At 41.3% G+C, this 25465-nt stretch overlaps 1 protein-coding gene across 1 annotated transcript in view; it reads left to right on the top strand.

Moving 5' to 3' along the window:
* The window catches only part of GPR158 (G protein-coupled receptor 158), a 1439213-nt gene that overhangs the window by 998428 nt on the left and 415320 nt on the right, over nucleotides 1–25465 (top strand). The window lies entirely within an intron of this gene.

Genomic DNA, 25465 nt, shown 5'->3' with positions numbered 1-25465 from the left:
CTAACAGTGTCTATTTATCTGTCTGAGTTCTTTTTTTTTAAAAAACCCTTTTTATTGATAACATGAGGTCATAATAGCAAAACAAAGATAAACAGATCATAAAACAATTTCATAACATCACCATATCCAGAAGAAAGAAGTATAAATGCAATTTAATATCGAGATCAAAAAGAAAGAAAGAGAGGAAAAAAGAAACAGAAGAGAAAAAGAAAAGGCAAAGATTCTAAGAGTAGAAAAAAATGAGGAATGAGGGAGAAGTAAAATTTTATCTTTACATAAATGCTCCCCAGATTTTTTCCAATTTATACAATGATCGAGTTCCCCTGGTTTTAGCAAGTGCAATCTCCATATTATATATTTCTTTAACAATACCCCACCATTCCAACGTCGATGGTGGGCACCGTGCAATCCAAGCCGGAGCTATAGCTAGCCTAGCTCAAGCCAGTAATATAGTTATAAAATCTCTCTGACTAGAGTCTCCGATCTGTCCACCCAGCAGCACATCTAATACTGTAAGTGATATAGATCTTCCAAGCTTATGAGACATAGTTTTTGCAACTCCTTGCCAAAACTCTGTTAGGGACAGGCATAGAAAACACATATGTAGCAGGTCAGCTGCGATTGAATTGCATTTTGGACATCTAGTCCGATCACTAGTAGGATTACCTAGTGACCATTTTGCTATCCGTTCAGGAGTGTGGTACAGTAAGCAGATAGTTGTATACGATTGTAATCTCAGATTAGAGGAGTGTACTGATTTACAGACACCACTAACACCTGCACTGGCTCCCCATCAACAAGAGGATCACCTTCAGGCTCCTCACCCACGCAAACAAAGCACTCCACAACAGGGGCCCGAATACCTCAATAGCCGCCTCTCGTTCTACAGGCCCGCCCGTCAGCTCCGCTCAGCCAGCCTCGCCCTCGCCACCGTCCTACGGATCCATAGAACCACCGCCGGAGGAAGATCGTTCTCCTACTTGGCGTCCAAGACATGGAAATCCCTCCCCACACACCTCAGAACTACCCAGGACCACTTCACCTTCAGGAAGAGCCTCAAGACCTGGCTCTTCGAGCAGCAGTAGGCCCCCCCCCTCCTCCAGCGCCTTGAGACCCTCACGGGTGAGTAGCGCGCTCTACAAATGACATGATTGATTGATTGATTGATTGATTGATTGAAGTGCAGACGAGGTAGCGTTAGGTACCATTTTCTGACTCCATAGTGCAGCTAATCTCCCACAATCATCTTCTTTATGACAATTAAAGCCTTTATATCCCACACTGATCAGTGATTTATCTTTAGCTAGATAGTTACAGTCCCATATATCAGAATCTAATAATACTGTAAGCTTTATGCTATGTATGAAATATCCGTGGATTTTATAATACTTTAACCGCATGCTCTCTGTAAGATTATACAGAAGAATTAGTGAAGTAGTGTGGCTCACTGGTTAGAGGCGGCAGACCCGAGAGCAGAGGACGGCCCGGGACCAGGGTTCGATTCCCGGCGCGGCAGGTTTCTGGACCAGGGTCAGCGGACTCGATAATTCTCTCGCCTCGGTGCCCACTCTGATCAGCGTTCACACTCGGCAACTCTGGGCATTAGCTTGCCTCATCTTCACTAACGGCCCCACCAGACCGCCGGGGATGCCTGGTCTCACCCTGGAGATACCCATTAAGGGACCATCTCTCAGGGAAGCCAGGAAGGGTTTCGCAGCGGTCGAAGCGCCTTGGGACCCTACGGGTAAGTAGTGCGCTATATAAATGCCTATACATTTACATTTACATAAGAGCTTCAATCATACAGATCCCTTAAGCTTTTTATGCCCGAGTTATCCCACTGTTTCCCACCCCCATCATGAAAAATTCCTGGAAGAGCTGGATTATCCCATAAGGGGAGTTTGGGATGATACAACGGTATTTTGTATTTATTGATAATCGCCCTCCAGATGAATACTATATCTCGTGCAGTCTTGAATTTGACCCGCTTGAAATAATTTGGATCATTGGTTTGATGCAGAAACATTTTAGATTCAGCTCCCAACATAAATACATAATCAAAGAAGGGGTTATTGCTAGGGTTTACTAATCTACGGATACGTCCTAGAAAAGCCGACCAGAAGTACAATTTGAAATCTGGGAAGTCAAGGCCCCCTTGTCTAAATGAAAGTTTCAGTGTCTTAATTGCGGACACACTTTTTTATAACTCCAAATGAAGCTACTTAATAACCATCTAAACGTTTAAAAAAAGAGTTAATAATACAAAGGGGATAGACCAGAATAAATAAAGGAATTTGGGAGGGATCTTCATTTTAGTTAAGTTTATCCGCCCACTTATACAGAGATAGTTGTCTCTTTCAATGATAATTCGTAGTTTGATACAGCTATTTCTTCTACGTTAGCAGAAACTTCAATCCCCAGGTAGGTAGCAGTGTTGCAGACTCCTTGTATCGGAGTCAGTGGTCTACAATTCATCACTACTTGAGTCCTATTTGTATTCAGTCTGTAGCCTGAAACAGCCTCGAATCTCCCAGCCTCCATTATAATCCCTTTCATTGCTTCTCCTACATAGGCTGAATAAACCGCAATATCATTCTGCATATACCGTTATTTTAAGGGTATTCAGACCTGAGACAGACGGAATTATACATGGCTGATTTTGTAATGGCACTAAAAACGGTTCCATAGATAGGGCGAATAATAAAGGTTACAAAGGGCACCCCAAAGTATAGAGAATAATGTTGATTGCATCCCTGCGTAGCAGACTTTAGCGCAAGGATGATCATACAGGGCTTGAATCCACTGTAAAAACTGGTCTTTAATCCCAAATATTGTCTGAGTTATTCTATAAACATTTCTCTACAGATTAGGGATAGACTCATGGTATAAAAATGTCTGATGAGTGGAAGCATAACTCAGAGTGGATGCAAAGGGATTGATCACCACAGAAGGCCCTTCTTCAACAGCAGCAGCAGCATCTCATGAAGTCTTTGGTTTATTCTGTGGCATGACATGTTGCAGCAGCCAAAAGCAAGCTCAGACTCTAGGCAGTCCACCAATGTATACCACAGTTGAGCTGAATCCCAGTCATTTAAATCTTCAGAAACGCCATGAGCTAAAGCAAGATCAGCAGCACCATTGTTCCCACCGGCCGCACTCAGGTAATCCTCCTGAAACGGATAAGCACACGTAAGGCGAATGCTTGATAGGATTTCATCACAATCATTCTCTTATTGTATTTGTGATTTGGATAACGAGTTACAGTTCTTGAATCCAGACTGGAACACCATGCTTTATTTTAACTGAGCCTCCATTCCATCTGTATTCTCACTCCTTATCAGATTTGACCTGTGTGCATAGAAGAAACAGTTGTTGCTAATGACTCAAAGCAAACAACGCTGATCAGGACTGTTATGCTGGTGCAGATTTAACAGAGAAAGTAGAACAGGAAATTGTGAATCATCCCTAACAGCCACCATTACCATTAGTGCCACCTCAAAATCGATCAATACAAGCACGTTCACCACATCACAGCATCTGGTGTAATGCAAATCATAAAGAAACATTCCTGTGATGATGAGAGAGTGTTCTCATTCCTAAATAATACTTTGAACTCTGACTCCAGTAGAAATAGCTATTATTTATTGAGTAGTTTCAGCAGCAAACCTCATGGGATCCATGGTAGGAGAAGCAAGCCACTGAACAGCAGTGACCCCTGAGTTGTGGATCCACTATGATATTAGACCAAAAGAAGGGAGCAATGACAGTCAGTGGCTATAATTTCACCATTAATTGTGAACAACGTCATTCAGATAAGTGGATGCCTACCTCATTATAAAATCATGTGAATCAGTGCAGTTCATTGAAATAAAAATTGAAGACAGTGAACTAACTGTCGACATGCTTGGCACTTATGCCCTCAAATCCCACTGCAAAACAGAAAATAAGCCATATTTGAATATTTGATGCTGTCAATTCCAGAAGGAGACCTGCAACTCATGACTGTGGTGGCACACACATTAGTTATGAATCAGAGGAGGCAGGATCTGGGAGGAAAAGTCCTGCATCTGCAGCACGATCAATGGTTAGATGAAAAAGGGTGATGTAGTGACTGCTGTCACTACCAATGCCTCTGCCACTACAGCCTAAAGCGGTTCCAGGCCAGTACACTTGTCTATCTGGTTGTCATTCAGGATTGATGGGTAATACTAAGGCTCTTAAAATACTTTAAAATCCTCTCTTGATTTCAGATATTTTCTGGGCAAGATATACTGTTATGAAAACCAACACCCATTCTGCTTGGCCAAGATGCACCAGGCCTAGAGGGATGTAACTAACATATCATTCAGTTACATAAGTATTTATCAGCAGAAGAGTGAGGGAATGGAGACTAAAATGATTAGATCCTGCTGGTAAGTGTTGTATCTTAGAAGTTGGCAATTGCTGAGGAGCTGGAATGTACCAGGGGTCGTTATATGCGGCCTAATAAACATTCTCATTTCTTCAACTGGCTGTCTCCTGCCTTCTCAAAAGTAAATTAAAGTATATGTTCCATCATAAAAGAATAGCTTCTCAAAGAATCTGTTCTAAAAGCACGAGACAAATATGAATAGACAGAAACTCTAAGAAAGCTCTGTAACTACATTTAAGAGCTAGACTGCTTCAAAAAGCACAGAGAAATATTAGTTCAGTTGCTTGTCAATGTGCCTTGGGAGTGGCTTCAATTATGTTACAGGTCTGTGGTGATAGTCAGTATTCTTAGGCCCTAAATATGAGTGGCTCAGTTACTTTTTGTCCACTTGCAAACACCTGATTGCTAAGGGATTCAAATTATACTTCTTGCGTAAATAAATGCATCCTAATCACTTTTCCTCAGGTACATTTCAAGAGGTCAAACCTACCATAAAACAAGGGGAAACAAATCCAGTTGACCAAGAATTGTAGAATGTGGTGTGAAAAGCATGAATTTCACCCCCAGGTTTTTGGATTACACCTCCTGGAATAATTACCTGAACCACAGACGGGACACTTGTAGGGAAGATCTCAATCTTTTTTATATAAAGCTTCATTTATGTATTTGTGTGCCACATAGGTTAGCTTTATATGGTAAGCTTTATTTTAAACACCTTCTGTCCTATGTTGTAATTATCTGGTGTTTTCTGGTGTGTTTTCCATATCTTACATTACATTGTTAATATCAGCAGCTTCATTTATCATTGGTTTCATCCACCGAAAGGTCTTTGCATTTTTTACTTGATGTATTGTTCCAATTCAATTGTACAGATGTATCCAGGCCAATGTTCCAAATACTTTCACAACCTCTTAGTTTTTGGTCTCCGTTGTGGCACTACTTGAAATAGGTACATGTTCCAAAATATGAAATGTAAAATATTGTTTCCCCCTGTGCTATTTTAGAGCATTATTTAGCCATCCATAAAGTGGATCAGAAATCTACCTTTTCTAAAAACAGGAGACAATGAAAAAATTACACTTGATGGTTACTCAGTGTGTTATGAGTCATTACACCTTCATTATTCATAAGCGTGGGGTAAACATAGTGAACTCATTCCTTTCTCAGACCAACATGATGATGAAAATGTCTAGCTGGAAAACACCACCTTTGAACAGATAAAGTAGGTCATCTATCAGTGTTCACATCTCAAAGTAATTATTTTATACAGTTCAACAGTGTCCCATGAGACCAGATATTCATGTCTGGGCAGATGAATATCATGGTGTTGACGGCAGCTGATAGATTGCATAAACTGTGCTCCCTAACACTGTTTTCCATCCGCCTCCATTCTCATGTCATCTAAAACAGCTATGACAACACACTACTTCCTCGATAAATGCCCACACATGGGCCCCATTTAAGGGCCTTTGGAGGACATAGTAAACTGAAATGAGTCTGTCATTTGTCAAAACTGAGTGGGTAAGTGTGTGGGTGGGGTTTCTTCATCAAGAAAGGACAGTGCAACTGCAGACTGAAAGATTAGAGATTTGAAAAGGTGATCGAGCAAATCGAATAAGGAAATTCCATTGTTTTATAAGACTGGATTTGTGAACAAAATTGAGCAGGCAAAATGGAAACAAATGTAGGCAAGAAATGTACAATGAGGCGCTGCGGCTTGGAGCTGGAATTATACCTGTATATTGTATTATACTACTATATATTTTCTCATTTGCAATGCCCTGCATTTTGAAGGACACCAGCATATTTATTATACATGTTCATAGTTGGAATGGGCTTAGTTTTCACTTGTTCTGTTGTGCATTATTTAGCAAGATTTTAACAGATTTCTTCAGGGGAGATGAAGATTATGATGTACTGTTTTTTTCTTTACCATTGTGAACTTATCACCTTGCAAAGCCTTTCAAACATGACTTTCTTTGATAGTTCATATTTGATTCTCCAAACTTGTTTTTCCTTTACACAAATGTTTTTTCGGACTAGATGTTCCTCTATGAACTATTTCCTATAATTTGGTCTTTTACCTGCACTGTATTAACGAAAATATATTTTGTCTGTCTAAACCCTTATTTAGACAATGACCAGCTGATCATATAAGGGCAAAATAACCAGGTCAAAATTAATTGAGAAGAGTATGCAGTGAATAGTTTTTAGTAAGGGATTTCCAGTTACAAATTGTTACACACACTTGAAGAGGAACTGTGCATTGAGGTACTACCTTGTTCAACCTTATCACAAGACTAGAAGTGTAGCACACAATTTTATTATTATGCTCAGTGTTCAAAACCAGGTTTAACATGGGTTCTTGCTTATGCGTCACACAATTGCTAAGTTGAACATCTGAAGTCTGGAAGGGCAGGATGAATATATGTTGGTATTGGGAAATCCAGACCCTGAACATTTATTTTTAAAATAAATAGTCTAGAGTGGCAACAAAGAATACTGAACAAAGAATTACATTTGATGTAATCTTTTATGTGGCTAGCCAGTGGAAGTTCCCTCATTTAAAAGCCATTGTGCATGATGGTTGCCAGGCTGCCACCAATGTCAATGTGTGGTATTAGAGCAAGAAGTGATATTTAAAAGTGAATGAAGGATCCTTTGGGACTCATTCAGAACAAGCTTTCTACCAAAACTTGAAGCTGGCCATCCACTACTAGTGGGAACGCCACTGTGGGATCCCGCTCCCTGGCTGACATGGTGTCAGAAAGGCTGCCCTATTACGAAATACATTTGGATGCGTGTCATACATTTTTCATGTCTGAAAGTGCATTTCTCCACATCAGATGCATGCCCCCTTTATTCAGTTGGAAGAAAAATCTAACCGAACTTCTAGGGTCCTATTGAGATATAAATGACTGGTTACTGGGCAAAGAGGCAGCGTTTCTGCGATTTGAGCTCGACAGTGCTAGATAAATTAGTGTTAAGTATGTGCCTTAGCTGTGTCAGCTGCGTGGCTGTGTGGCCACCTATCTTAGCCCCAGACTAGTGGTAGATTTTTTCAAATAGGAAATTCAGGTCCTGTCAGTCCTGTTACTTACTACAAGTCAACTGCATCCAGTCACATGCTGCAGTAGGAATCCCTGGTCCATATAAGTTTGAGAATTGGTTTTAATCATTGTAGCATACTAAAGGAGAGCACTAAACATTGTTTTGTTGTTTACATGCTTTGTTTATAATGAGAACAGAGGGAAAATATTGGGTGTGTAGATTCCCTGTGTGGAACTCTATCCCACAAAGATAAAATAACCAATCTTACTTTGAGGAACATGTTCTTTTTAACCTGACTTCATCCTCCCAAAAGAGTAACTTTCCATATAACAGTCATATTTTATGTCAAGAGACAGTGAGGCAAAGCTGGCAATATTCAAATCTACTAAGAGTGATTTTTGTCCTTCATAGATAGCATTCCTAAATACACTCAACCGCCCATTTCTCCAGTGGTGTCTGGGGAATCTCCAATGCATCACACATCAATCTCAGCCAGTACTCTTTAATATTGTATAACCAGTGAAGAGAAATGGCTCTCTCCATGCTTAGCAGATCAGTCAGAAAAGGGAACACAATTTATTCCATACCTGAGTCTAAAATAAATCATGAGCAATGTGCAGAATATTAGTATCTTCATTACTGCATAGCTCCCTTCTTTGGTATTATCATCTAGCGACTTTGGTTACTGACTACAAAAACATCTGTTCATATTAGCTCTGCAATATTCATGTTAGATCTGCTGCTTTGCTACACTGTCATAGTTAATTCTCAAATATGGCTGCAGGTATGACCTTCTGACTGTGAATGATTTTACTATGGGCTGGTACACACCGAATGTGTATAGAATTCAAACACTGCACTGCATCTGCAAATCAAGTCTGACTTTTGAGATCTGTAGACTTTAATTCAGATTTTGTATATTTTATTCCGAAGTAGTCAAGCCATCTTGTTTCATTTTATGGTCTGCTACCAACTTCATACTTGTGAATCAGTGGATGATGTTTACTAAATACCATTTGTTTTCAGAATTGTGATTAGTATTTTTGATGCAATTCTTTCTAAGTATTGAAAAGTTATAAGTGGAGAATTTTCAGTGGTGGCAAGCAAGTTATAGGTCATGAATAAGACTCTGTTCAACCCCTCAAACATCTCAACCTAGTTTCTAATGGTATATTTTCAGTTAATGGATTAGGGCAATTAATGGGGTCCGAATGAGGGCGCACTCCTGCCTAAGACCCCATTTTTCTGAATGTTATTTGTGGTTGTGGCACCGGGCAATGCGGGCCTATTACAGGAGAATACTTCTTAATTAGACCCATCAAATTGCACACCATCCTTCACATACAAACCGGTTGGCGATATGTTATACTTACAAGAGAGGGGACCCTCGTGGAAGCTGGACGTTGTCTGCACGCTCTATCTGGAATAGGAGCGCCTCCCTTTTGACCTTGTGTGCATAATCAGGGGCTTTCGTCAGCGCCTCGCCGGACCCGCTTCGCGGGTCCCGCAGCACTAGGTCTGTGGACTGCTGATTGAGGAGAAGTAGCACAGAGGACTGCGGGGCAGGTGAGAGTGTCAGCGGGGCTGCGAGCTTGAAGGCAGGGACTCCAGTGTCCAGGAGTCCCTGCGCGCCCGATTGCAGACACCTGGGCTGCTCTCCCCGCTGGCCACGCCCCCGCCAACTGTGTTAAAACTTGTTCGTGTTGCCTGTTTTCCCTGGGACCCTCGTGGAAGCTGGACGTTGTCTGCACGCTCTATCTGGAATAGGAGCGCCTCCCTTTTGACCTTGTGTGCAGAATCAGGGGCTTTCGTCAGCGCCTCGCGGGACCCGCTTGGCGGGTCCCGCAGCGCTAGGTCTGTGGACTGCTGACTGAGGAGAAGTAGCACAGAGGACTGCGGGGCAGGTGAGAGTGTCAGCGGGGCTGCGAGCTTGAAGGCAGGGACTCCAGTGTCCAGGAGTCCCTGCGCGCCCGATTGCAGACACCTGGGCTGCTCTCCCCGCTGGCCACGCCCCCGCCTATCAGCCAATCAGTGAGGTGTATAGAGTATTAAAGTCCTTTGGGCTTCCGCTTCGCGGGAGCGAGCGGGAGCGCGCCGGGAGAAGCCCGGGACAAGGGCGGGACCGTCTAAGGCCGTCTTAGGCCGGAGTAGGCTGGGCTGGGCCTACCCTCTTGATTTGGTTACTTGAGCCCCGTCCCAATCAGCCGATATAGTTTCCCATATACTACTTTTAAATTATAGCTGTGATGCCGTCTCCGGAAAGGGAATGTACCCCCGTGAAGCAGGTAGGTGCTAAAAGCAAGACTTTAGATAACTATTTTCCCCGGGCCGTGGGTGATGGGGATAAGGAGAGCACCTTACTCCGGCTCAGGGCAGAGCGGAGACGCTCTATAGATAATCTGAAACATAGAGCCCTTGGTGAGTGCTCTGCGTCACTTAGCGAAGAGCCGACATCTATAGACGATGTCCCCCTTCTGTTGAGAGATTGTACGAGCATTTCACCAGTTCCCTCTATGAGTCTAACCCCAGCTACTAGCCCAAGCCCAAGTAGAGTGACGGTTGATCTCATATCTCAACCCCCGTCTGTCACGAAAGTTAGGAAAGCCAAACCCAAGCCAGTCAATGCACAAGGAGCACACTGGCCCCCCCCCAAATAAACGTAGGAGGAAGTCGAGGGGAGCACAGGGTAAAAATAAACCCACAATTCCTCACTCCGAGTTTGGGAGGTTATCAAAATTCCCTACACCGCCTGTGAGATCAGCGGATGATTTACACCCCAAACCAGTTGTACAGGATCCCTTGGCTCCCGCTCTGACAAAAGACACAGGAAATAATATAACTAATGTCCCCCTCTGTGTTGCTCCGCTAGGTAACCTTGAATTCCTGCTCAGGTCACTGCTATTACCAATCAGCGAGAGCATCAAAAAGGTCGAGATTAGACTCACCATCCTGGAGGCCACATTAAGTAGCATGAAAACCCTGGCTGGCCCCCAGGGAAGATTGCCGGAGCATATCACCTCTCTTACGGCTCCTCAGCACCCCCTTAATAGTGTAATGAGCTCAGCACCCCCACAGGCTGCGAATGCTGCGGCCCCCTCTCAATCCCTGAGGATTAATCCCGTACCAACTAAGTCACTTAATCCCAATAAGTCCACTTCTCTTGCAGATCCTGCCCCTCTGGCACAGCCCGTAGATAGGGTTACATTGACACCTTTAATGAAGCTTCCCTCCAGGCCACGCAGGCCTAATCTACCTCCAGAGGCAAATGAGTTTACGGTGGTTATGGCAGGTGTCCCCCCACTAGAGGCGGGTGAAGCAGAGGACTTTTGCTCCTTAAAAAGTAGGGTAATTAAGTGGTTAAATATGAATAGACCCCTCCCAGTACATCTAAATAACGAAATTATAATGGTTAGAAGGGTACCATGGGTAGGGAGAACATACAAATCTATAGTAGGGGACTGCATATTGGTGAGCTTTAAGGATGCCGGTACTGTCTCGCACATATGTCAAGGCAAGAATAGATCCCGGGAATCGACCATTCAAACTCTTCAGGTGTCCTTCTTCTTTCCTCCTATCCCTGCCCCTGTACACCCGTTGCAGACCTATGACAACTGGGAGAGGGTTGGTCGGAGGGGAAGACATCACGGATTTAACCACAGGCCATTATTTAACCGCCCAGAGTCACACTTTCATACTCTCAACCGGTTCAACTGTCTGAACGATCTCGAGGGGGTTGATTGACAAACGGATGCTGCCCCTCTAGGAGATGGGGAACATGGGCCCTTGGCAGAGGAGAGGGAAGAGCAAAATCCCCAGGTACAACAAATTTTATCGAGTAGGGTTGAGAAGGCTGGGTTAGATGGGCCTGGGGTTACTGACACTGGATGTTTAGGAAGGGGACAGGGGTCTGACACACAAGTGGCAGAGTGTGAGACGCAAACGGGACCCCAAGGGGGAATAGAACTCAGTGGTAAGGTGCTGAGAATGATCTCTTGGAACACAGCAGGTTTGGCAGGCAAATTTGATAATAAAGAGTGGCTTGATTACATTAGGAAATTTCATGTAATCAGCCTGCAGGAGACTTGGGCCCCGGAGAACAATTTTCATTTGCAGGGGTACAAGTGTTTCTTTGTACCCGCGCAAAAATCAAGATTTGGGAGAGCCATGGGAGGACTATCTATCTATATTGATTTAGATCCTCCAGGCAGTTGGTCCACCCCAGATTGGCACTCCCATGGGATTCAGGCTGTTCGGTTTTCCGGGAAGGGGCTAAAATTCACAGTTTTTAATATTTATAACAACGAGTTAGCGGGAAATTACACCTCACTTGTAGCTGAACTGGATCATAGGCTGAGTCAGGAAACATCAGTCCAGAAAAAGGGGCAGCCACAGGCGTTGCTGGTTATGGGTGACTTTAATTGTCACCTTTGCCCGGCTCTGGTCCCAATAAATCCAGATTGGTCCCAATGCCCCATGGAGAAGGGGCCGCACCTTTCCCACACCCCGACAGGGTCAGCCTTTAGCATGCTCCGGCTCAAGTATGATCTTGAGCATACTATTAACATGATAGGCATGCAGAAGGATGGAACTTTTCCACCCACATTTAAGGGCAGAGGATGCTCATCAGTTATAGACTATATTTTGGTCTCAAGATCCCTGCTAAATAAGATAATTAGTGTAGGGATCGAATGGAGCAGTTTCAGCGACCATAACCCACTCGTTCTGGAGCTGATGTATAGGGCGGGACCAAAAAGCAGAGAACATCGCACATTCACGGAGAGGGTAACAGACCAAGGCAGGAGATTAAAGTGGTCTAAAATAAACGGGGAAAAATGTTATAAGGCCCTGGTTGACGCTGGCAAATTTGCCATTAATGACTGCTTAGATATGGAAGTCCATGGATTAAGGCTACTGGAAGCATTCGATCAGATTGTTAATCTGATTGACGGCCTCTTAAAAACTAGTGCGCCCACAAGGAATGACAGTAACCCTCGATGGTTTGATAAAGATTGCTCCAAAGCTCTGAGGGAGCTTAAAAGCAGCCTTAAAACTAAACCAAGGGACCCCCAAAAAATCAAGGCGTGTAGAGAGAAATATAAAAAAGAGACTAAGAGGAGGAAATTCGCTCTGCAGGCAGAAGCGTGGGCAGACCTCAGAGAAGCAGGGGAAAGGAAGGACTTAGCAGGTTTCTGGAGAACCATCAATAAACCAACTTTCCAAGAAAACGATACCCCGGAAATAGGGGCTAATATACTTCCAGAACAGTGGGTCACCCACTATAGGGGTCTGTATAATCATGAGACCGGCACTCCTGAGGAGCCACGTGAAACTTCAACTCAGGTCTCAACGGTTGTATTCACTATTAAGGAGATCACTGCTGGGATAGAGGGGCTGACTAAAAACAAAGCCCCGGGCCCTGATGGAATTCCCCCTGACTTGTTTTTAAGCAGCACAGAACTCTGGGTTCCGTTAATGACCAGGGTCATAAATACTGCTATCACCTGCGGTCTGTCACCGTCTTGGTCTAAAGCGATAATTGTGCCGATTTTCAAGAAGGGCAATAGGGACGATCCGAAGTGCTATCGCCCTATTTCCCTGATTGATGTATCGGCTAAACTCCTGGGGAGGGCGATCCTTAATAGGCTGTCCGAGTGGACCGAAGAAAAAAACATCTTCTCGGACACCCAATATGGATTTAGGACAGGGAGGTCCACCAGTGATCAATGCCTGAACCTTTACATGCTGACTGCCAAATATACCATGGCTAGTGACGAATCGATCTATTTGGGATTCATGGATTTGGCAGCGGCTTTTGATCACGTTAATAGGGAGAAATTGTGGGGCATGATGTCCAGTATGGGGATAGAGAGTGGCCTAATTAATATACTTAGGGAATTGCATAGCGACACCACGGCTAAGGTTCGATACAACAGGGAGGGTGGACTGACAGACTCCTTTCCTTGCAAGAGTGGAGTCCGGCAAGGCTGTATTCTCGCCCCTTTTTTATTCTCCCTTTACATTAACAATTTGGAGCAGTATCTGTTAGGTTTAAAGGCAGATTGCCCAAGGGCGGGGTCGCGTCATATTCCTGTTCTGCTTTATGCAGATGATGCGGTCCTGATTGCTCGTACGCCCAGGAGCCTACAAACTTTGATCGACGGTTTTGTTAAGTTCATGGGTGCCCTAGATCTCTCAGTTAACCTGGGCAAATCTTATGTGCTCCTGGCTGGGAAAAAAACTTCCTCTAAATTTACTTATAGAATAGGAAGGCACACAGTAGAAGAGGTGAAAACATTCTCTTATCTAGGTGTAACCTTTGATGGTGCCCTACAGTTTAAAGCCCTGGTGGATGAGCGTTGTAGTAAAATGATCGCTTCTAACGGGGCAATAGCAAGTTACGGGAGGAGGTTAGGCAGATGGAGCCCGGAGCAGGTGATGAACCTGTACAGCTCCGTATCATGCTCTAAAGTAATTTATGGGGCAGAGGTATGGGGTTTTGTCAATACCAGCAAAATACAACGGGAAGAAAACAAATATTTAAAATCCATCTTGAGGGTACCCCCAAGTACTGCTGCCCTCATTGTACACAGGGAATTAGGGAGGCCATACCTAGATGATTTGGTAAAACTCAGGCCAATTGTGGCGTGGTTAAAAATTTGGGTCAATCCTGATGCGTCTCTAAGCAGAGAAATTTTATCGGACTGCTTAGAGAGGGATAAATGTATGCGTATACCTTGGCTCAATTACGTAAAGAATACCCTAGAGGAACTAGGCTTTGGGAATCTCTTCACTAACCCTGCAACAATTGTAGCCCAGCATAAGATGCAAGTAGGGAGAAATTACATAGATTTGAAAAGCCAACGCAGAGCTGAGGCGGAAGGGTTTAAAAAGACTGTGAGGGCCCACAACCTGGTGAAGAGCGTTGAGGGTATGGAGCCATATTTATATCTTATGCATAACGCACAGGATAGATTCTTGATGAGTCGCTTTAGATTGAACCTACTTCCATTTATGTTGGCATCACCAGCAGGATTTGCAACATCAATCGAACAGAAGGGATCCTGCGGCTGCGACAATATGTCTCCGCAGGATTCCCTTCATTTTGTCCTACTTTGCCCTTTTTTTTCAATGCCCAGGCGTAGATTTCTTGTAAATATTTTAAAACAAGCCAAGCTGGAACACGCTAGGGAGGGATTAGCCTTTTTACAAAAAGCATCGGACCCCTTAACATTGTGTTGTATAATGAATTTTATCAAGGTAGCGGTCCGATTAAGGCTAACTAGGGGTGATGAATGAAATGTTTTTGATTTTACCCCTCTTAAGTGTTATTCTTGCTCCTGCATATGCTATACGTTAATATTAATGTATTTTTCTTTACTTTTTATATAAGGATCTTGTAAATGTTTAATGATTTTTTATTCATGTATATATGTGTGTGCTTTTATGGTGAGTTCCAATCACCGAATAAAGATTCTTTGAATTGAATTGATACAAGAGAGTTCAAACTTTTACCTCCTGATGCCCCAGAGACACCTAGAAATATTCTTGATCTTGCTTGCAGGGTTCATGGATGGACCTAACACTTGAGGCCTCTTCCTGGCTGGGCCGATTGCAAATTTCATGTCATTTGAGTAGATGATGACTGAATTGGAAAAGTGCATTGCCTTATCAAGTTAAAGAACTTTGACCTTTTTGTTTTGGTTACCCTCAGGTGCCTGGACAGATGGTTCGGCTGTTAAGCCTTAGGTTAATAATCAAGAATGTCTCTTTGTAACGCCTTTTGAACTTAGCATATGATCTTGATTTTTGTTCTTTCTTAATCACAAAAGGGTCTTCAGTGGGAGTGTGGTGTACTCTAGCTATGTTAGTCACAAAAATGAGCGAGGTGACTTGGTTCTGGATTCTTTAGAACCCAAAAACATAGCTTTGAAGGAATAGCAGCCTCATAACAAGCTAGTTCATTACAGTCTTTTTTTTTTAAATCAATATTAAGATGTTGAAATGCACTCAACATTATTTTTTTAAATACATTTGTTGCTTTGGATGGCAAGGAGCAATACCATAGAAGGGGCAGAGTGGATAGTCCAATACAGACCCCAACTCGTGTGACCATAAGCATAATGCAGCATATTACTATGGTTTTATGCACAATATAAGAGATTTTGAGGACCCCTAGCAGTCCCCAAAGTAGTGAGATGCCGTTTGCAAATGACGGAATGCGTACCATTACTTTCTAGAACGACTGCAATGATGTATTGGCTAGAAGGTGTGTGGAATCCTTCTGAGCCTATGGAGCAGGCTGAGAAGTACTGGTGAACTCAGACGAATTTTGTTCTCCTTTGACCATGCAGTCAAATAGCCGTTTGCCATCCTACTGACCTAGGCAGAAAAATGCGGGTTGCTGGGAAAAGTGGATCTGCAAAATCAATGAGCCTACTGTTTGTCTATGTCTAAAGTGGCAGCCATGGCTCACCTTGATCGGTGGTCAGTGCAATTCAGCAAATGCTTTGTGCAAGTACGAGCATTACATTGAGCAATTTGGTGAGATTGATAGGGAGCAATCTTTTAAATATCTCAGGCTTGAAATTTAAAAACATATTCTTGGGTTAGGTGCAAATGGGATTCAAAATACTCAACATTAGCCAATTTGGTCTGTTGTTTTTTCGCATTAAAAACAGAAACCAAAAAATGAATCGTTAATATTTGCCAGTGTCTGATGGGACTCTTTGATGCTTCCCACTGTGCAAAATCTATGCACCTGAAGCGCATTAGCATGCACAACATTGTAGTTTCTGACCACAGTACTGCTTCTGAGGTTGTCGGCAAAATGCAATCGTCTGCTTCCTTTTATATATCCTTCAGCTGTGCCATCTGCAGGGAAAATGTCAACTCTCGAGGCAGAGCAGCAGACAGCACAGCCTGCTTTGTGGAGAAGTTATCATTACAATGCAGCCTTTTTCTGTGAGTCCCTGGAGTTTGCTCCATCCACTGGCAGAGACAGCTGAAGAATGGGAAGCTGTGTTCCCTGTGCCCAGATCAAGCCTTCCGCTGTCAGTGGCAAAAAAGCTCTGCATTTATTTTATTTTGTATCAACACTCTTTGATATCAACAAAGGCCTTGTGTGGTTGGTGTCCAACATATGTGAACTTCTGATGAGTCCCTGAAGAAGAATGACTTGATTGACATATAATTTAACATTCGTGGGTCTGGGGCATTCACTCCGAATAGTCAAAGTAATTACTGCTCAGAAATTATCACATTACTCAAGTCACAGGTACATGAAGTAGAGGCAGTTGTATGCCTACATTAAATGAAAAAACTCTATACATGTTTAAACACAAGGAAATTGATAGTAATGTAGTGCAAGTGCCTGGTCATATTTCAGGGTATCAAGGTTAAAACTATTTACCTGCCAACATATCGTGGATATATATATATATATATATATATATATATATATATATATATATATATATATATATATATATATATATATATATATATATATATATATATATATATGTATATATATATATATATATATATATATACACACACCAAGTATTATGCAGTCAAAGGATCAGTGCCCATTTAGGGCTTAATCAAGTAGAATTAGATATATTCATATTGAAGTGCACAATACGAAAGCATGTATTATAAGTATAAGTGTAGCAACATGGTCTAATATGAGGTAGCCCATACAGGGTGTAATTCAGTTACAAGGTGACCAACATGTATATCCCCATAATCAGGTTATTAAACCCGACAATTATGAAAGCCCATATAGGGCGTAATTAAGTTAGAGGGTGATTAACGCGTGTAGCGCTATATCAGGTTATCTAAACCCGAATATTATTAAAGATATGTGGTATTTGGAATGCCATATGTACACAGAGTGAACAATGAGGGAATGAATTTTCCCGCTTTTAAATTGTAGTCCCCACTAACGTCCCACTCACCAAATATTGATTAAATAAAATGGAGGGCTGCAATTTTCTTTTTTTCCCCTGAGTCTGCCGGATCGAGTCAAAAACACCTGCCTTTTCTTTTTACTATTTTGGGCCCAAATGGACCCTCCTATAAGGGCAAGGAGAACAGGGTATCCCTACCCTGCCCCTTATATGCTTTTTGAAAATAAATTGTAAAGCATGGGACTAAGTCTCCTACCCCTGTAATGGCTGCCAGCAACATGTTTCTACATGTTATTGGCAGCCAATCAGAGACTTGCTACAGTGGGAATTAGTTGCCCCCAGGCCAATCAGAAAGCTCTATTTCTTTATTGGATTTGAGAGTCCCCTTGCCAGAGTCCCTCTAACCCAACCGTCTAGATATACAAATAATTAGGAAGCCTAATATCTCCCGAACTACTAAACGGATTTAAAGCAAATCATAAAAAGCATGCTTTCTGGACCAAGTTCTAGCTTCCTGCAAATTTGGTGTAATTCCGTTCAGTAGTTTTTGTCCTATCGCTGTCCAAAAAGCCTATGGAAAATGAGTGAGGATTTTCTCTTTTGGGACCCCCCTTTTTTCTCAGCCCCTCCTTATAAGACCACACAGAGAGTTTCCAGGAAGTAGGAAGATGAACTTTTTTATTGGAAGGTTTTGTGAAGATTTGTTAAATGGCACCAAAGTTATTAGCAAACCAAAAAGCGCTCTATCTATGGAAAAGCAGACCCAGTAGTGACGAGTCTCATGTGTCATTTTTATAATGGCTCATTGTGAAATGTTTCTAAGGACTGAATATAAGTATAAGTTAAAGTAATGTAATTATATATTGTTACATCTCGACTCCAAGAAAACATCATAGGAAACTTCCTTTTTTCTAACTTCCAATCAGGTTTCACTGTCTAGCAAGATAACGAAACAATGTTTTTTGGTTTCAAAGAACCATGCCTGGAAACCCAAGGGAAAGGTTGCTGTGGTGCTGTAATCCCTTTCGATATGTCTGCAGTCTTTGGCACCATAGACCATGGGCTGCTTCTTGCCCATTGGACTAGGAATTGGAAAAATTGTCATGGCTGTCCAGTGGATTTGTTAATTTCTCACAAACAGACTACTTCTGCCATTTTATAACGAAGGATGCCATTCAATACCAAGATGGTTCCTTTTTGTAGGACTAATTATTGCTCATGGTCTGCAATATCAGATGCATGTTGATGACACTCAACCCTCCCTGAATCTAATAAAACTGAAAAGCCGCCTGATAAACCCGCTCGCTAACATGTTTGCCTGACATGCTCTCGATATATCAATGGGAAAATAGAAAACTATAGCAAACATTCAATTAATATATGCCATCTCATTTTTGGGTGAAAAATTCAAACTTGTAGCGACCAAATGTACATGACTAAAGAGTCAGAACCAATATTTAGAAAAATATATATAAATATTTTATTTTGTTTTAATTTTCTGATTTGTTTTTCGTTCTTTATCGTTCAATTTATCAAATTAATCAACAATCAAATTCATTATACATAAATTTGTATTAATTAACATACACAAAAACATAAAACCCATATATTACAAAACACATAAGACTTTTTTTCATTGAGGTCGATGTACTATTGAGGTAGGCAAAGCGGTGGATTCGAGCTACGCGCGTTTCGGCAACTGCCTTCATCAGGTGACCATTTCTGCCTGCAGTCCTCGCCGGTCGCTCAAGATGGGGAGACCGGCGAGGACTGCAGGCAGAAACCCCGAGATCAGTGCGTCTCCGTGAACCAAACGGAACCACAGAAGTTTTGCTGCTGTATCATGAAGCATCACGCAGCAACTTAACAATGAAATAATTGAATCCCGAGCTGAAGGCTCCGAAGACACTTTTTATTCAAAGGGCACACAGATCCTACACCCTATTTGTGAAATCAATGCATTGGCCGTATGAAGAATTAGCTAAACTCCGTTTTTGAGGGTGCAGAACTTTCGTTTTTTTCAAGGATTAATAGGACTAAAGTATTACCATGAAGCCTGCAGCAAGCGGACCTATAAAAGAAATAATTCTATCTAAGGCCACACTATAAGGAATAATCTAAACATTGAAATATGGCCCGCCCTTTAAACATATGAAGTTTATCTGAGAGAAGCAGTTTTACATCATAAACTCTTGTTCCAAAATTGCTAAAATTATTGACGGCTAACAAAACAAATTTGTATGTTGTCTATTTAAGTATTGTTGCGAATGACGGCCACCTGATGAAGGCAGTTGCCGAAACGCGCGTAGCTCGAATCCACCGCTCTGCCTACCTCAATAGTACATCGACCTCAATGAAAAAAAGTCTTATGTGTTTTGTATTATATGGGTTTTATGTTTTTGTGTATGTTAATTAATACAAATTTATGTATAATGAATTTGATTGTTGATTAATTTGATACATTGAACGATAAAGAACGAAAAACAAATCAGAAAATTAAAACAAAATAAAATATTTATTTATATTTTTCTAAATATTGCCTCTGACTCTTTAGTCATGTACATTTAGTCGCTACAAGTTTGAATTTTTCACTCAAAAATGAGATGGCATATATTAATTGAATGTTTGCTATAGTTTTCTATTTTCCCATTGATATTTGTACCCTACGTATAGCAAACTTAATGAATTGTAGGGGTCCCCTGTTTTCCAAACAACGCTCTCGATATATAACTTGGGATTATGTTTGAGTTGAAACTTTCTTTCACTCCAGAATTCAGAGCAACAATGAAAGTATACTTATATTTGTCCAAACCATAGAAACCCAGCCCCGATAGGCACCACCCATCAAGTCATACTGCTGCAAGCAATCATGTTTGCTCGACTGCCATATTGCTCAACTGTCTATTTAAATTTGTCACAACAGCTAATGTTTAAATAAAAAAACTGTGCAAAACAGGTTGTGGCAATAATGTACAACCAACTCTTGTATGCACATTCGGCTTTAGGTTGAATCAATGTGGAATCTCAGATCAAAATAAATGTGCTCAGTGTTATCTGAAAATCCATCCTTGGCCCATCATCAATCTCAGTTTGTCAAAACAAAGGGAAACCTACCTGCATTCTTCCATTGATCCTAAAATGACTGTATCTAAATAGCAATGAACCAGAGTTGCAGGGAGGCACCCGGAGGCAGCTTGATTAGCCCTATGGAATCAGCTGTCCAGGTCCTGTTGGAACACCGCAGTCCCTAATAGCTTTAAAAATCATCTATAAAAACCTTTATTTAATCTACCCAACCACTAAATGATTCCTGCATTATTTTGTATCGCTTAGTTTCTCTTATACATTTCCACATATGTATACAACTCTTTTATCCAAAGTGTTATCCATTACACCAGCTTTCTCCTGCTTCTCATACTATGTATTTTTCAATCTACATAATTGTTCTCTGCTGATATTGTATTCTATTATCAATGTAATATATTCATCCTTTCCTGTAATGGTTTATTTATGTATTGTATAGTTTGCAGGTAGGGAGTTTATTTCTGGCATTAGTTGTGCAATAAAAATACTTACAAATACAAAACATATACTTTGTCAAAACTGTTACCCTGAGCGCTACTTGATTTTATTGTCATTTCTAATACATTTACAAACTATTGCATACTCTACTATCAACTCAAAATTAAGGTGAAGAATTCATCACTGACTTTAGTATAGAATTGTCTCTAATTTGTTGATTATTGTCCATAATATGCACATCATATTTGAATTGATTTGAATACTATTTGTTGATCTTATTCCCATATAGGCATCATTTTAGGTGACTATAGAGGTGTTCTGCTCTCCAGACCTTGATGGTACCAGGAGAATCTTAAATGGCATACCCTAACACCAGATTTACATTTCTTTTACAATTCAGATTTTTATCTAGATATTCTTTTGCATTCTAAACAATTTTACATATGTGTTTCCCAATTATTAACTTAAAATGTGTATTCAGCTTGGTTTCCTTTTTGCCCCTTTCTATCAGCATATTAGTGCACATAGAAAATTTGCACAAACGAACAGAAATAAAATAAACACCATAATAGTGTGGTTATAAGTACTTTAAAATAGCTTAAAAGCAGCCAGGCTGATGACTATGCCTAATATCACACATGTTTGACAGTAAACAGGAAAGATTACTCTGAATCAATGTGTTGTCCTAAGAACACTAGAACATTTCCTTAACTAGAGAACGAACACACATTAACTTACTAACAAAGTGTTTCTCCTTGAACCGAATGGCAAATTTATTGTAAAAATAGCAGTTCAGACTGAGCGGCTTAAATAATTAGTCAACTAACGAGTAACCACTTCAACCACAACTAAGGCTTATCTGTTCACAGGTGAACACAAGAGTTATAATTTAGTTACAAACCACTATTATACTCCTTTAATACTAACATTATTAAGAATTGTAAGCAGTCATTCGTCTGTATCACCAATTGATACTTGAGCCGTGTTTGCTCTAGATGGCAGTCCAAGCAATGCGAATTCTCAGTGCGGAGATTTTGCCCCGAATGCAGCGACTTCCCCACGACTGTGGGGACTCCGCCACCAGAGCAGAGGCCCTTTGTGAATCAGGTACATGTTGTTTACACTCAAATGAATTGTAAAGTAAAATTATCTTTAATGTTAAAGTCAGATTTTAAGTCACAATTCTGAAAATACCAACTTAAGTTGCCATTTTCTAGTCCCAACCTTGTGTGCCTTCTCCCTGTGTCACATAACTATGAGGGGCTCTGCTTTTGGGGTTTGTGTATTCCTCCCAGACAGTGACTCAAATGGGACAAGATGTGAACAGGATGGGCCATCCCAGCAGGATGTCTGGGGACAGAGCTGTGCCCTGCCCTACTTACACTTGAAAGGGCTTACCTCCAGCACACACAAAAGAGCCTAACACCAGGCTTTTGTCACCCCAGACATCTTGGAGCCTTGACAGGGTATGGGAAAAAACTATCCAGAACCAGCTGTAGGGGTACACACAAAGACTGGCACCAGGTATCAATATTGGGCGTTTAAAACCCCTCTTCAGTACACACCTGGACCTGTAGACATTACAAAAGTAGGACTGCCCTACTGTCAGAGGATTGGCCTGCTGCTCGAGGACTGCCTTGCTGCCTGAACGGAAGGCATTATCACTGGCTTACCTTCATCACAGGCTAACCTGATTGACTAACCTGAGTGACTCTAAGGGCTTACCTCCAGCACACACAAAAGAGCCTAACACCAGGCTTTTGTCACCCCAGACATCTTGGAGCCTTGACAGGGTATGGGAAAAAACTATCCAGAACCAGCTGTAGGGGTACACACAAAGACTGGCACCAGGTATCAATATTGGGCGTTTAAAACCCCTCTTCAGTACACACCTGGACCTGTAGACATTACAAAAGTAGGACTGCCCTACTGTCAGAGGATTGGCCTGCTGCTCGAGGACTGCCTTGCTGCCTGAACAGAAGACATTATCACTGACTTACCTTCATCACAGGCTAACCTGATTGACTAACCTGAGTGACTCTAAGGATCAGTTGGATGACCTCCTGTTTGATCTACAGGGACATAGCAAACTCCAGACACCTCCCTGCAACTGCTCTTTGCAACTGCCCAGGGGGGTACTAAGTTAAGCCTTACTGGTTTGTGTGTCAAGCTACCAGAGGGTTTAGCACAGGTCATTTTAGTGGCTTTTGTGGTTCACTCTGACAAGGATTGTGGTTGTTGGCCTAGTTGGGCTTCCACCCCTCTCATCCAATAACCGCATTTAATGCACATACCATGCTTGATTGTGATGGGCAGACGTTCTATTCCCGCGTATGTAAGATTAACCAAGTTTTTTCATCAGTTATACCCTGAAGTCATTTGAAACGTTTGCAGCATGAAAATTGTGTACTTGGTAAACTCCTGATATTTGATTCCAGAATTCAGATCTCCAGTGTAACTCATACTAAAGACAGTGTGTGTTGATTTGCTTTCTATCCAGGTTTGTAATCATTACATTTATATTTGGCAAAAGCCAGAAGTATAAGTTCGATAGGAGGAATGGGTGCATAGTCAACTAGATTGATTTTGTCTCTTTTTGATGGATAGTGGCCATTTCAGACACACTTAATAAATCAGGAATACTGCATTTGCCAAGGAATGACTTTACAGCCTTCAATGTGAATGGTTCCTAAGCTCTGTCCAAGACTGGTTTTACCAAGGGGAAGCTTTATCTGGAAATTGTTAATTTTTAAACATTTAACCCATGTTGACTGAGTACCCAAGGAAGCATATTTTATTTGTGGTCCCAATGGTATGATTTAGTGGGATTTTAGAGAGGCACCTCCCTTTTGCTACACACATCCCATCAGGTAAGGTAAGGGTGTGATTTTTCCTCTTAAATAAAAACTTGTTTACCTTAAACAACACTTTTTGGTGGTGATACTGATATATGCAGCCACCCAAGAATATCCACTGAGTAATGGATTTAATATTTTCCAATTTTGCCTTGAGGTATTAACAAAATGGTTATAAATTAAAAAACATCATGCTTACGCATAATGTTCTGATACATCTGAGAAATGCCCCTAAATTGTGATTCCCTTTGTCTGTTGTCAGCCTGACAATTTTCGTACATTCCAAATGTGATATTTTCATAACACTGGCAAAATAAGACTATTAAACTTCTACGCAAAAGAAAACTGAAAAAGGTAGTACCTGGTAATGCACAAATATGTACAACAAATTGCATTAAGAGGATTGTGGATATTATGCCATAATGGATTGTTGTGGGTATCTATGATATGATGGCGGTCACAAAGCAAGAATACTGGGCCCATTTTTGGAATCATGGTTATCTATGAAATGAACGTTTCCATTGCTAGCCTGATGGTGGCCATTCTCTGCATATCCCTAACATTTATTGGATGATGGTATTTGACCCAGGCATAATAAAACTATTCAGGCATTTTAAGAGCATCTATGGCTATTATCTGTCCTAAAGTTGGCCTAATTATCACTATTCATGGCTTAACATGGGCATCTGTGGTGTGCACATAGCCAGACCTAACAAAATAGCACAAATGGTTTGCACATTGTGGGCTCCATGGTTTAATGGCTTGATTGGGCCCATTCCTGATATAATGGTGGCCATTCATAACATAACAATAGGCAAGAACATGCCCACCTCTGACAGAAGAGAACATCTATGGCATGGTGGGGCCAACTTCAGATAAATGATCTTTCCTGACATATTGTGGGTGCCTACGGCATGATGGTGAGCAGGCTTGACATAATACTGGCCATGGTAGAAGGCTTTCCATTGTTGTTACAATGGGAACATTCTTGAAATAATTGTTCCCATTTCTTGCATATTGGTGGTGGAAATCTATGGCATGTGCCAACCATCCCTAGTATTTGGTAGTGATACTAAGCATTCAATGCATAATATCTGTGTGTGTGCCAATACTGCATGTGATTACTTGATGACCATAATAAGCTTCTATGTGGTATCTTAGAAATTGAAATTGATAGGATTTTTAGGCAAATTGAGTTTATCTAAGACTAAGTTATTAGGTGACAAATTGATATGTGTATTTCAAAACTGACAAGCTGATTTTTAGTGTCAAAATGATCAGAGTTTGAAAATATATTACATTTGATATTTGAGTCATACATAATGTGAACTGTGGGAGACATATTGTTTTTATTGTGATTCTTTTTTATTAAATCTTTTTACTAACAATCATCGACTTCAGACATTAAGAAAGGCACATTACAATAATGTATATAAATTCGGTCAAGCACAGGCAAGTAAGGGAGGCATATTGTTAATGTTATTTCCTTGGTGCCCGAGGCTGCTTGATAATATAAGTCGTATTACATCACTTGTGTGGAGGCATTTCATAACCTACGTTCATAAAGCATTTCTTGACATTAGCAGCACCGCTGTGTGAGGGCTGAGCCTGTGTATCTGGTCTAATTTATCTGCATGGTACTGGTTACCCAAGTGGTGGTACTGTGGTTTAAGCCTGTTAATTCTGACTAGCTTTGATGTTTATGACCTCAGATT

The sequence above is a fragment of the Lissotriton helveticus genome, chromosome 10 (assembly GCF_964261635.1).
Source record: "Lissotriton helveticus chromosome 10, aLisHel1.1, whole genome shotgun sequence".
NCBI classification, from domain to species: domain Eukaryota; kingdom Metazoa; phylum Chordata; class Amphibia; order Caudata; family Salamandridae; genus Lissotriton; species Lissotriton helveticus.
The sequence above is the reverse complement of the archived record's forward strand: the minus strand, read 5'-3'. Positions and strand labels throughout refer to the sequence as shown.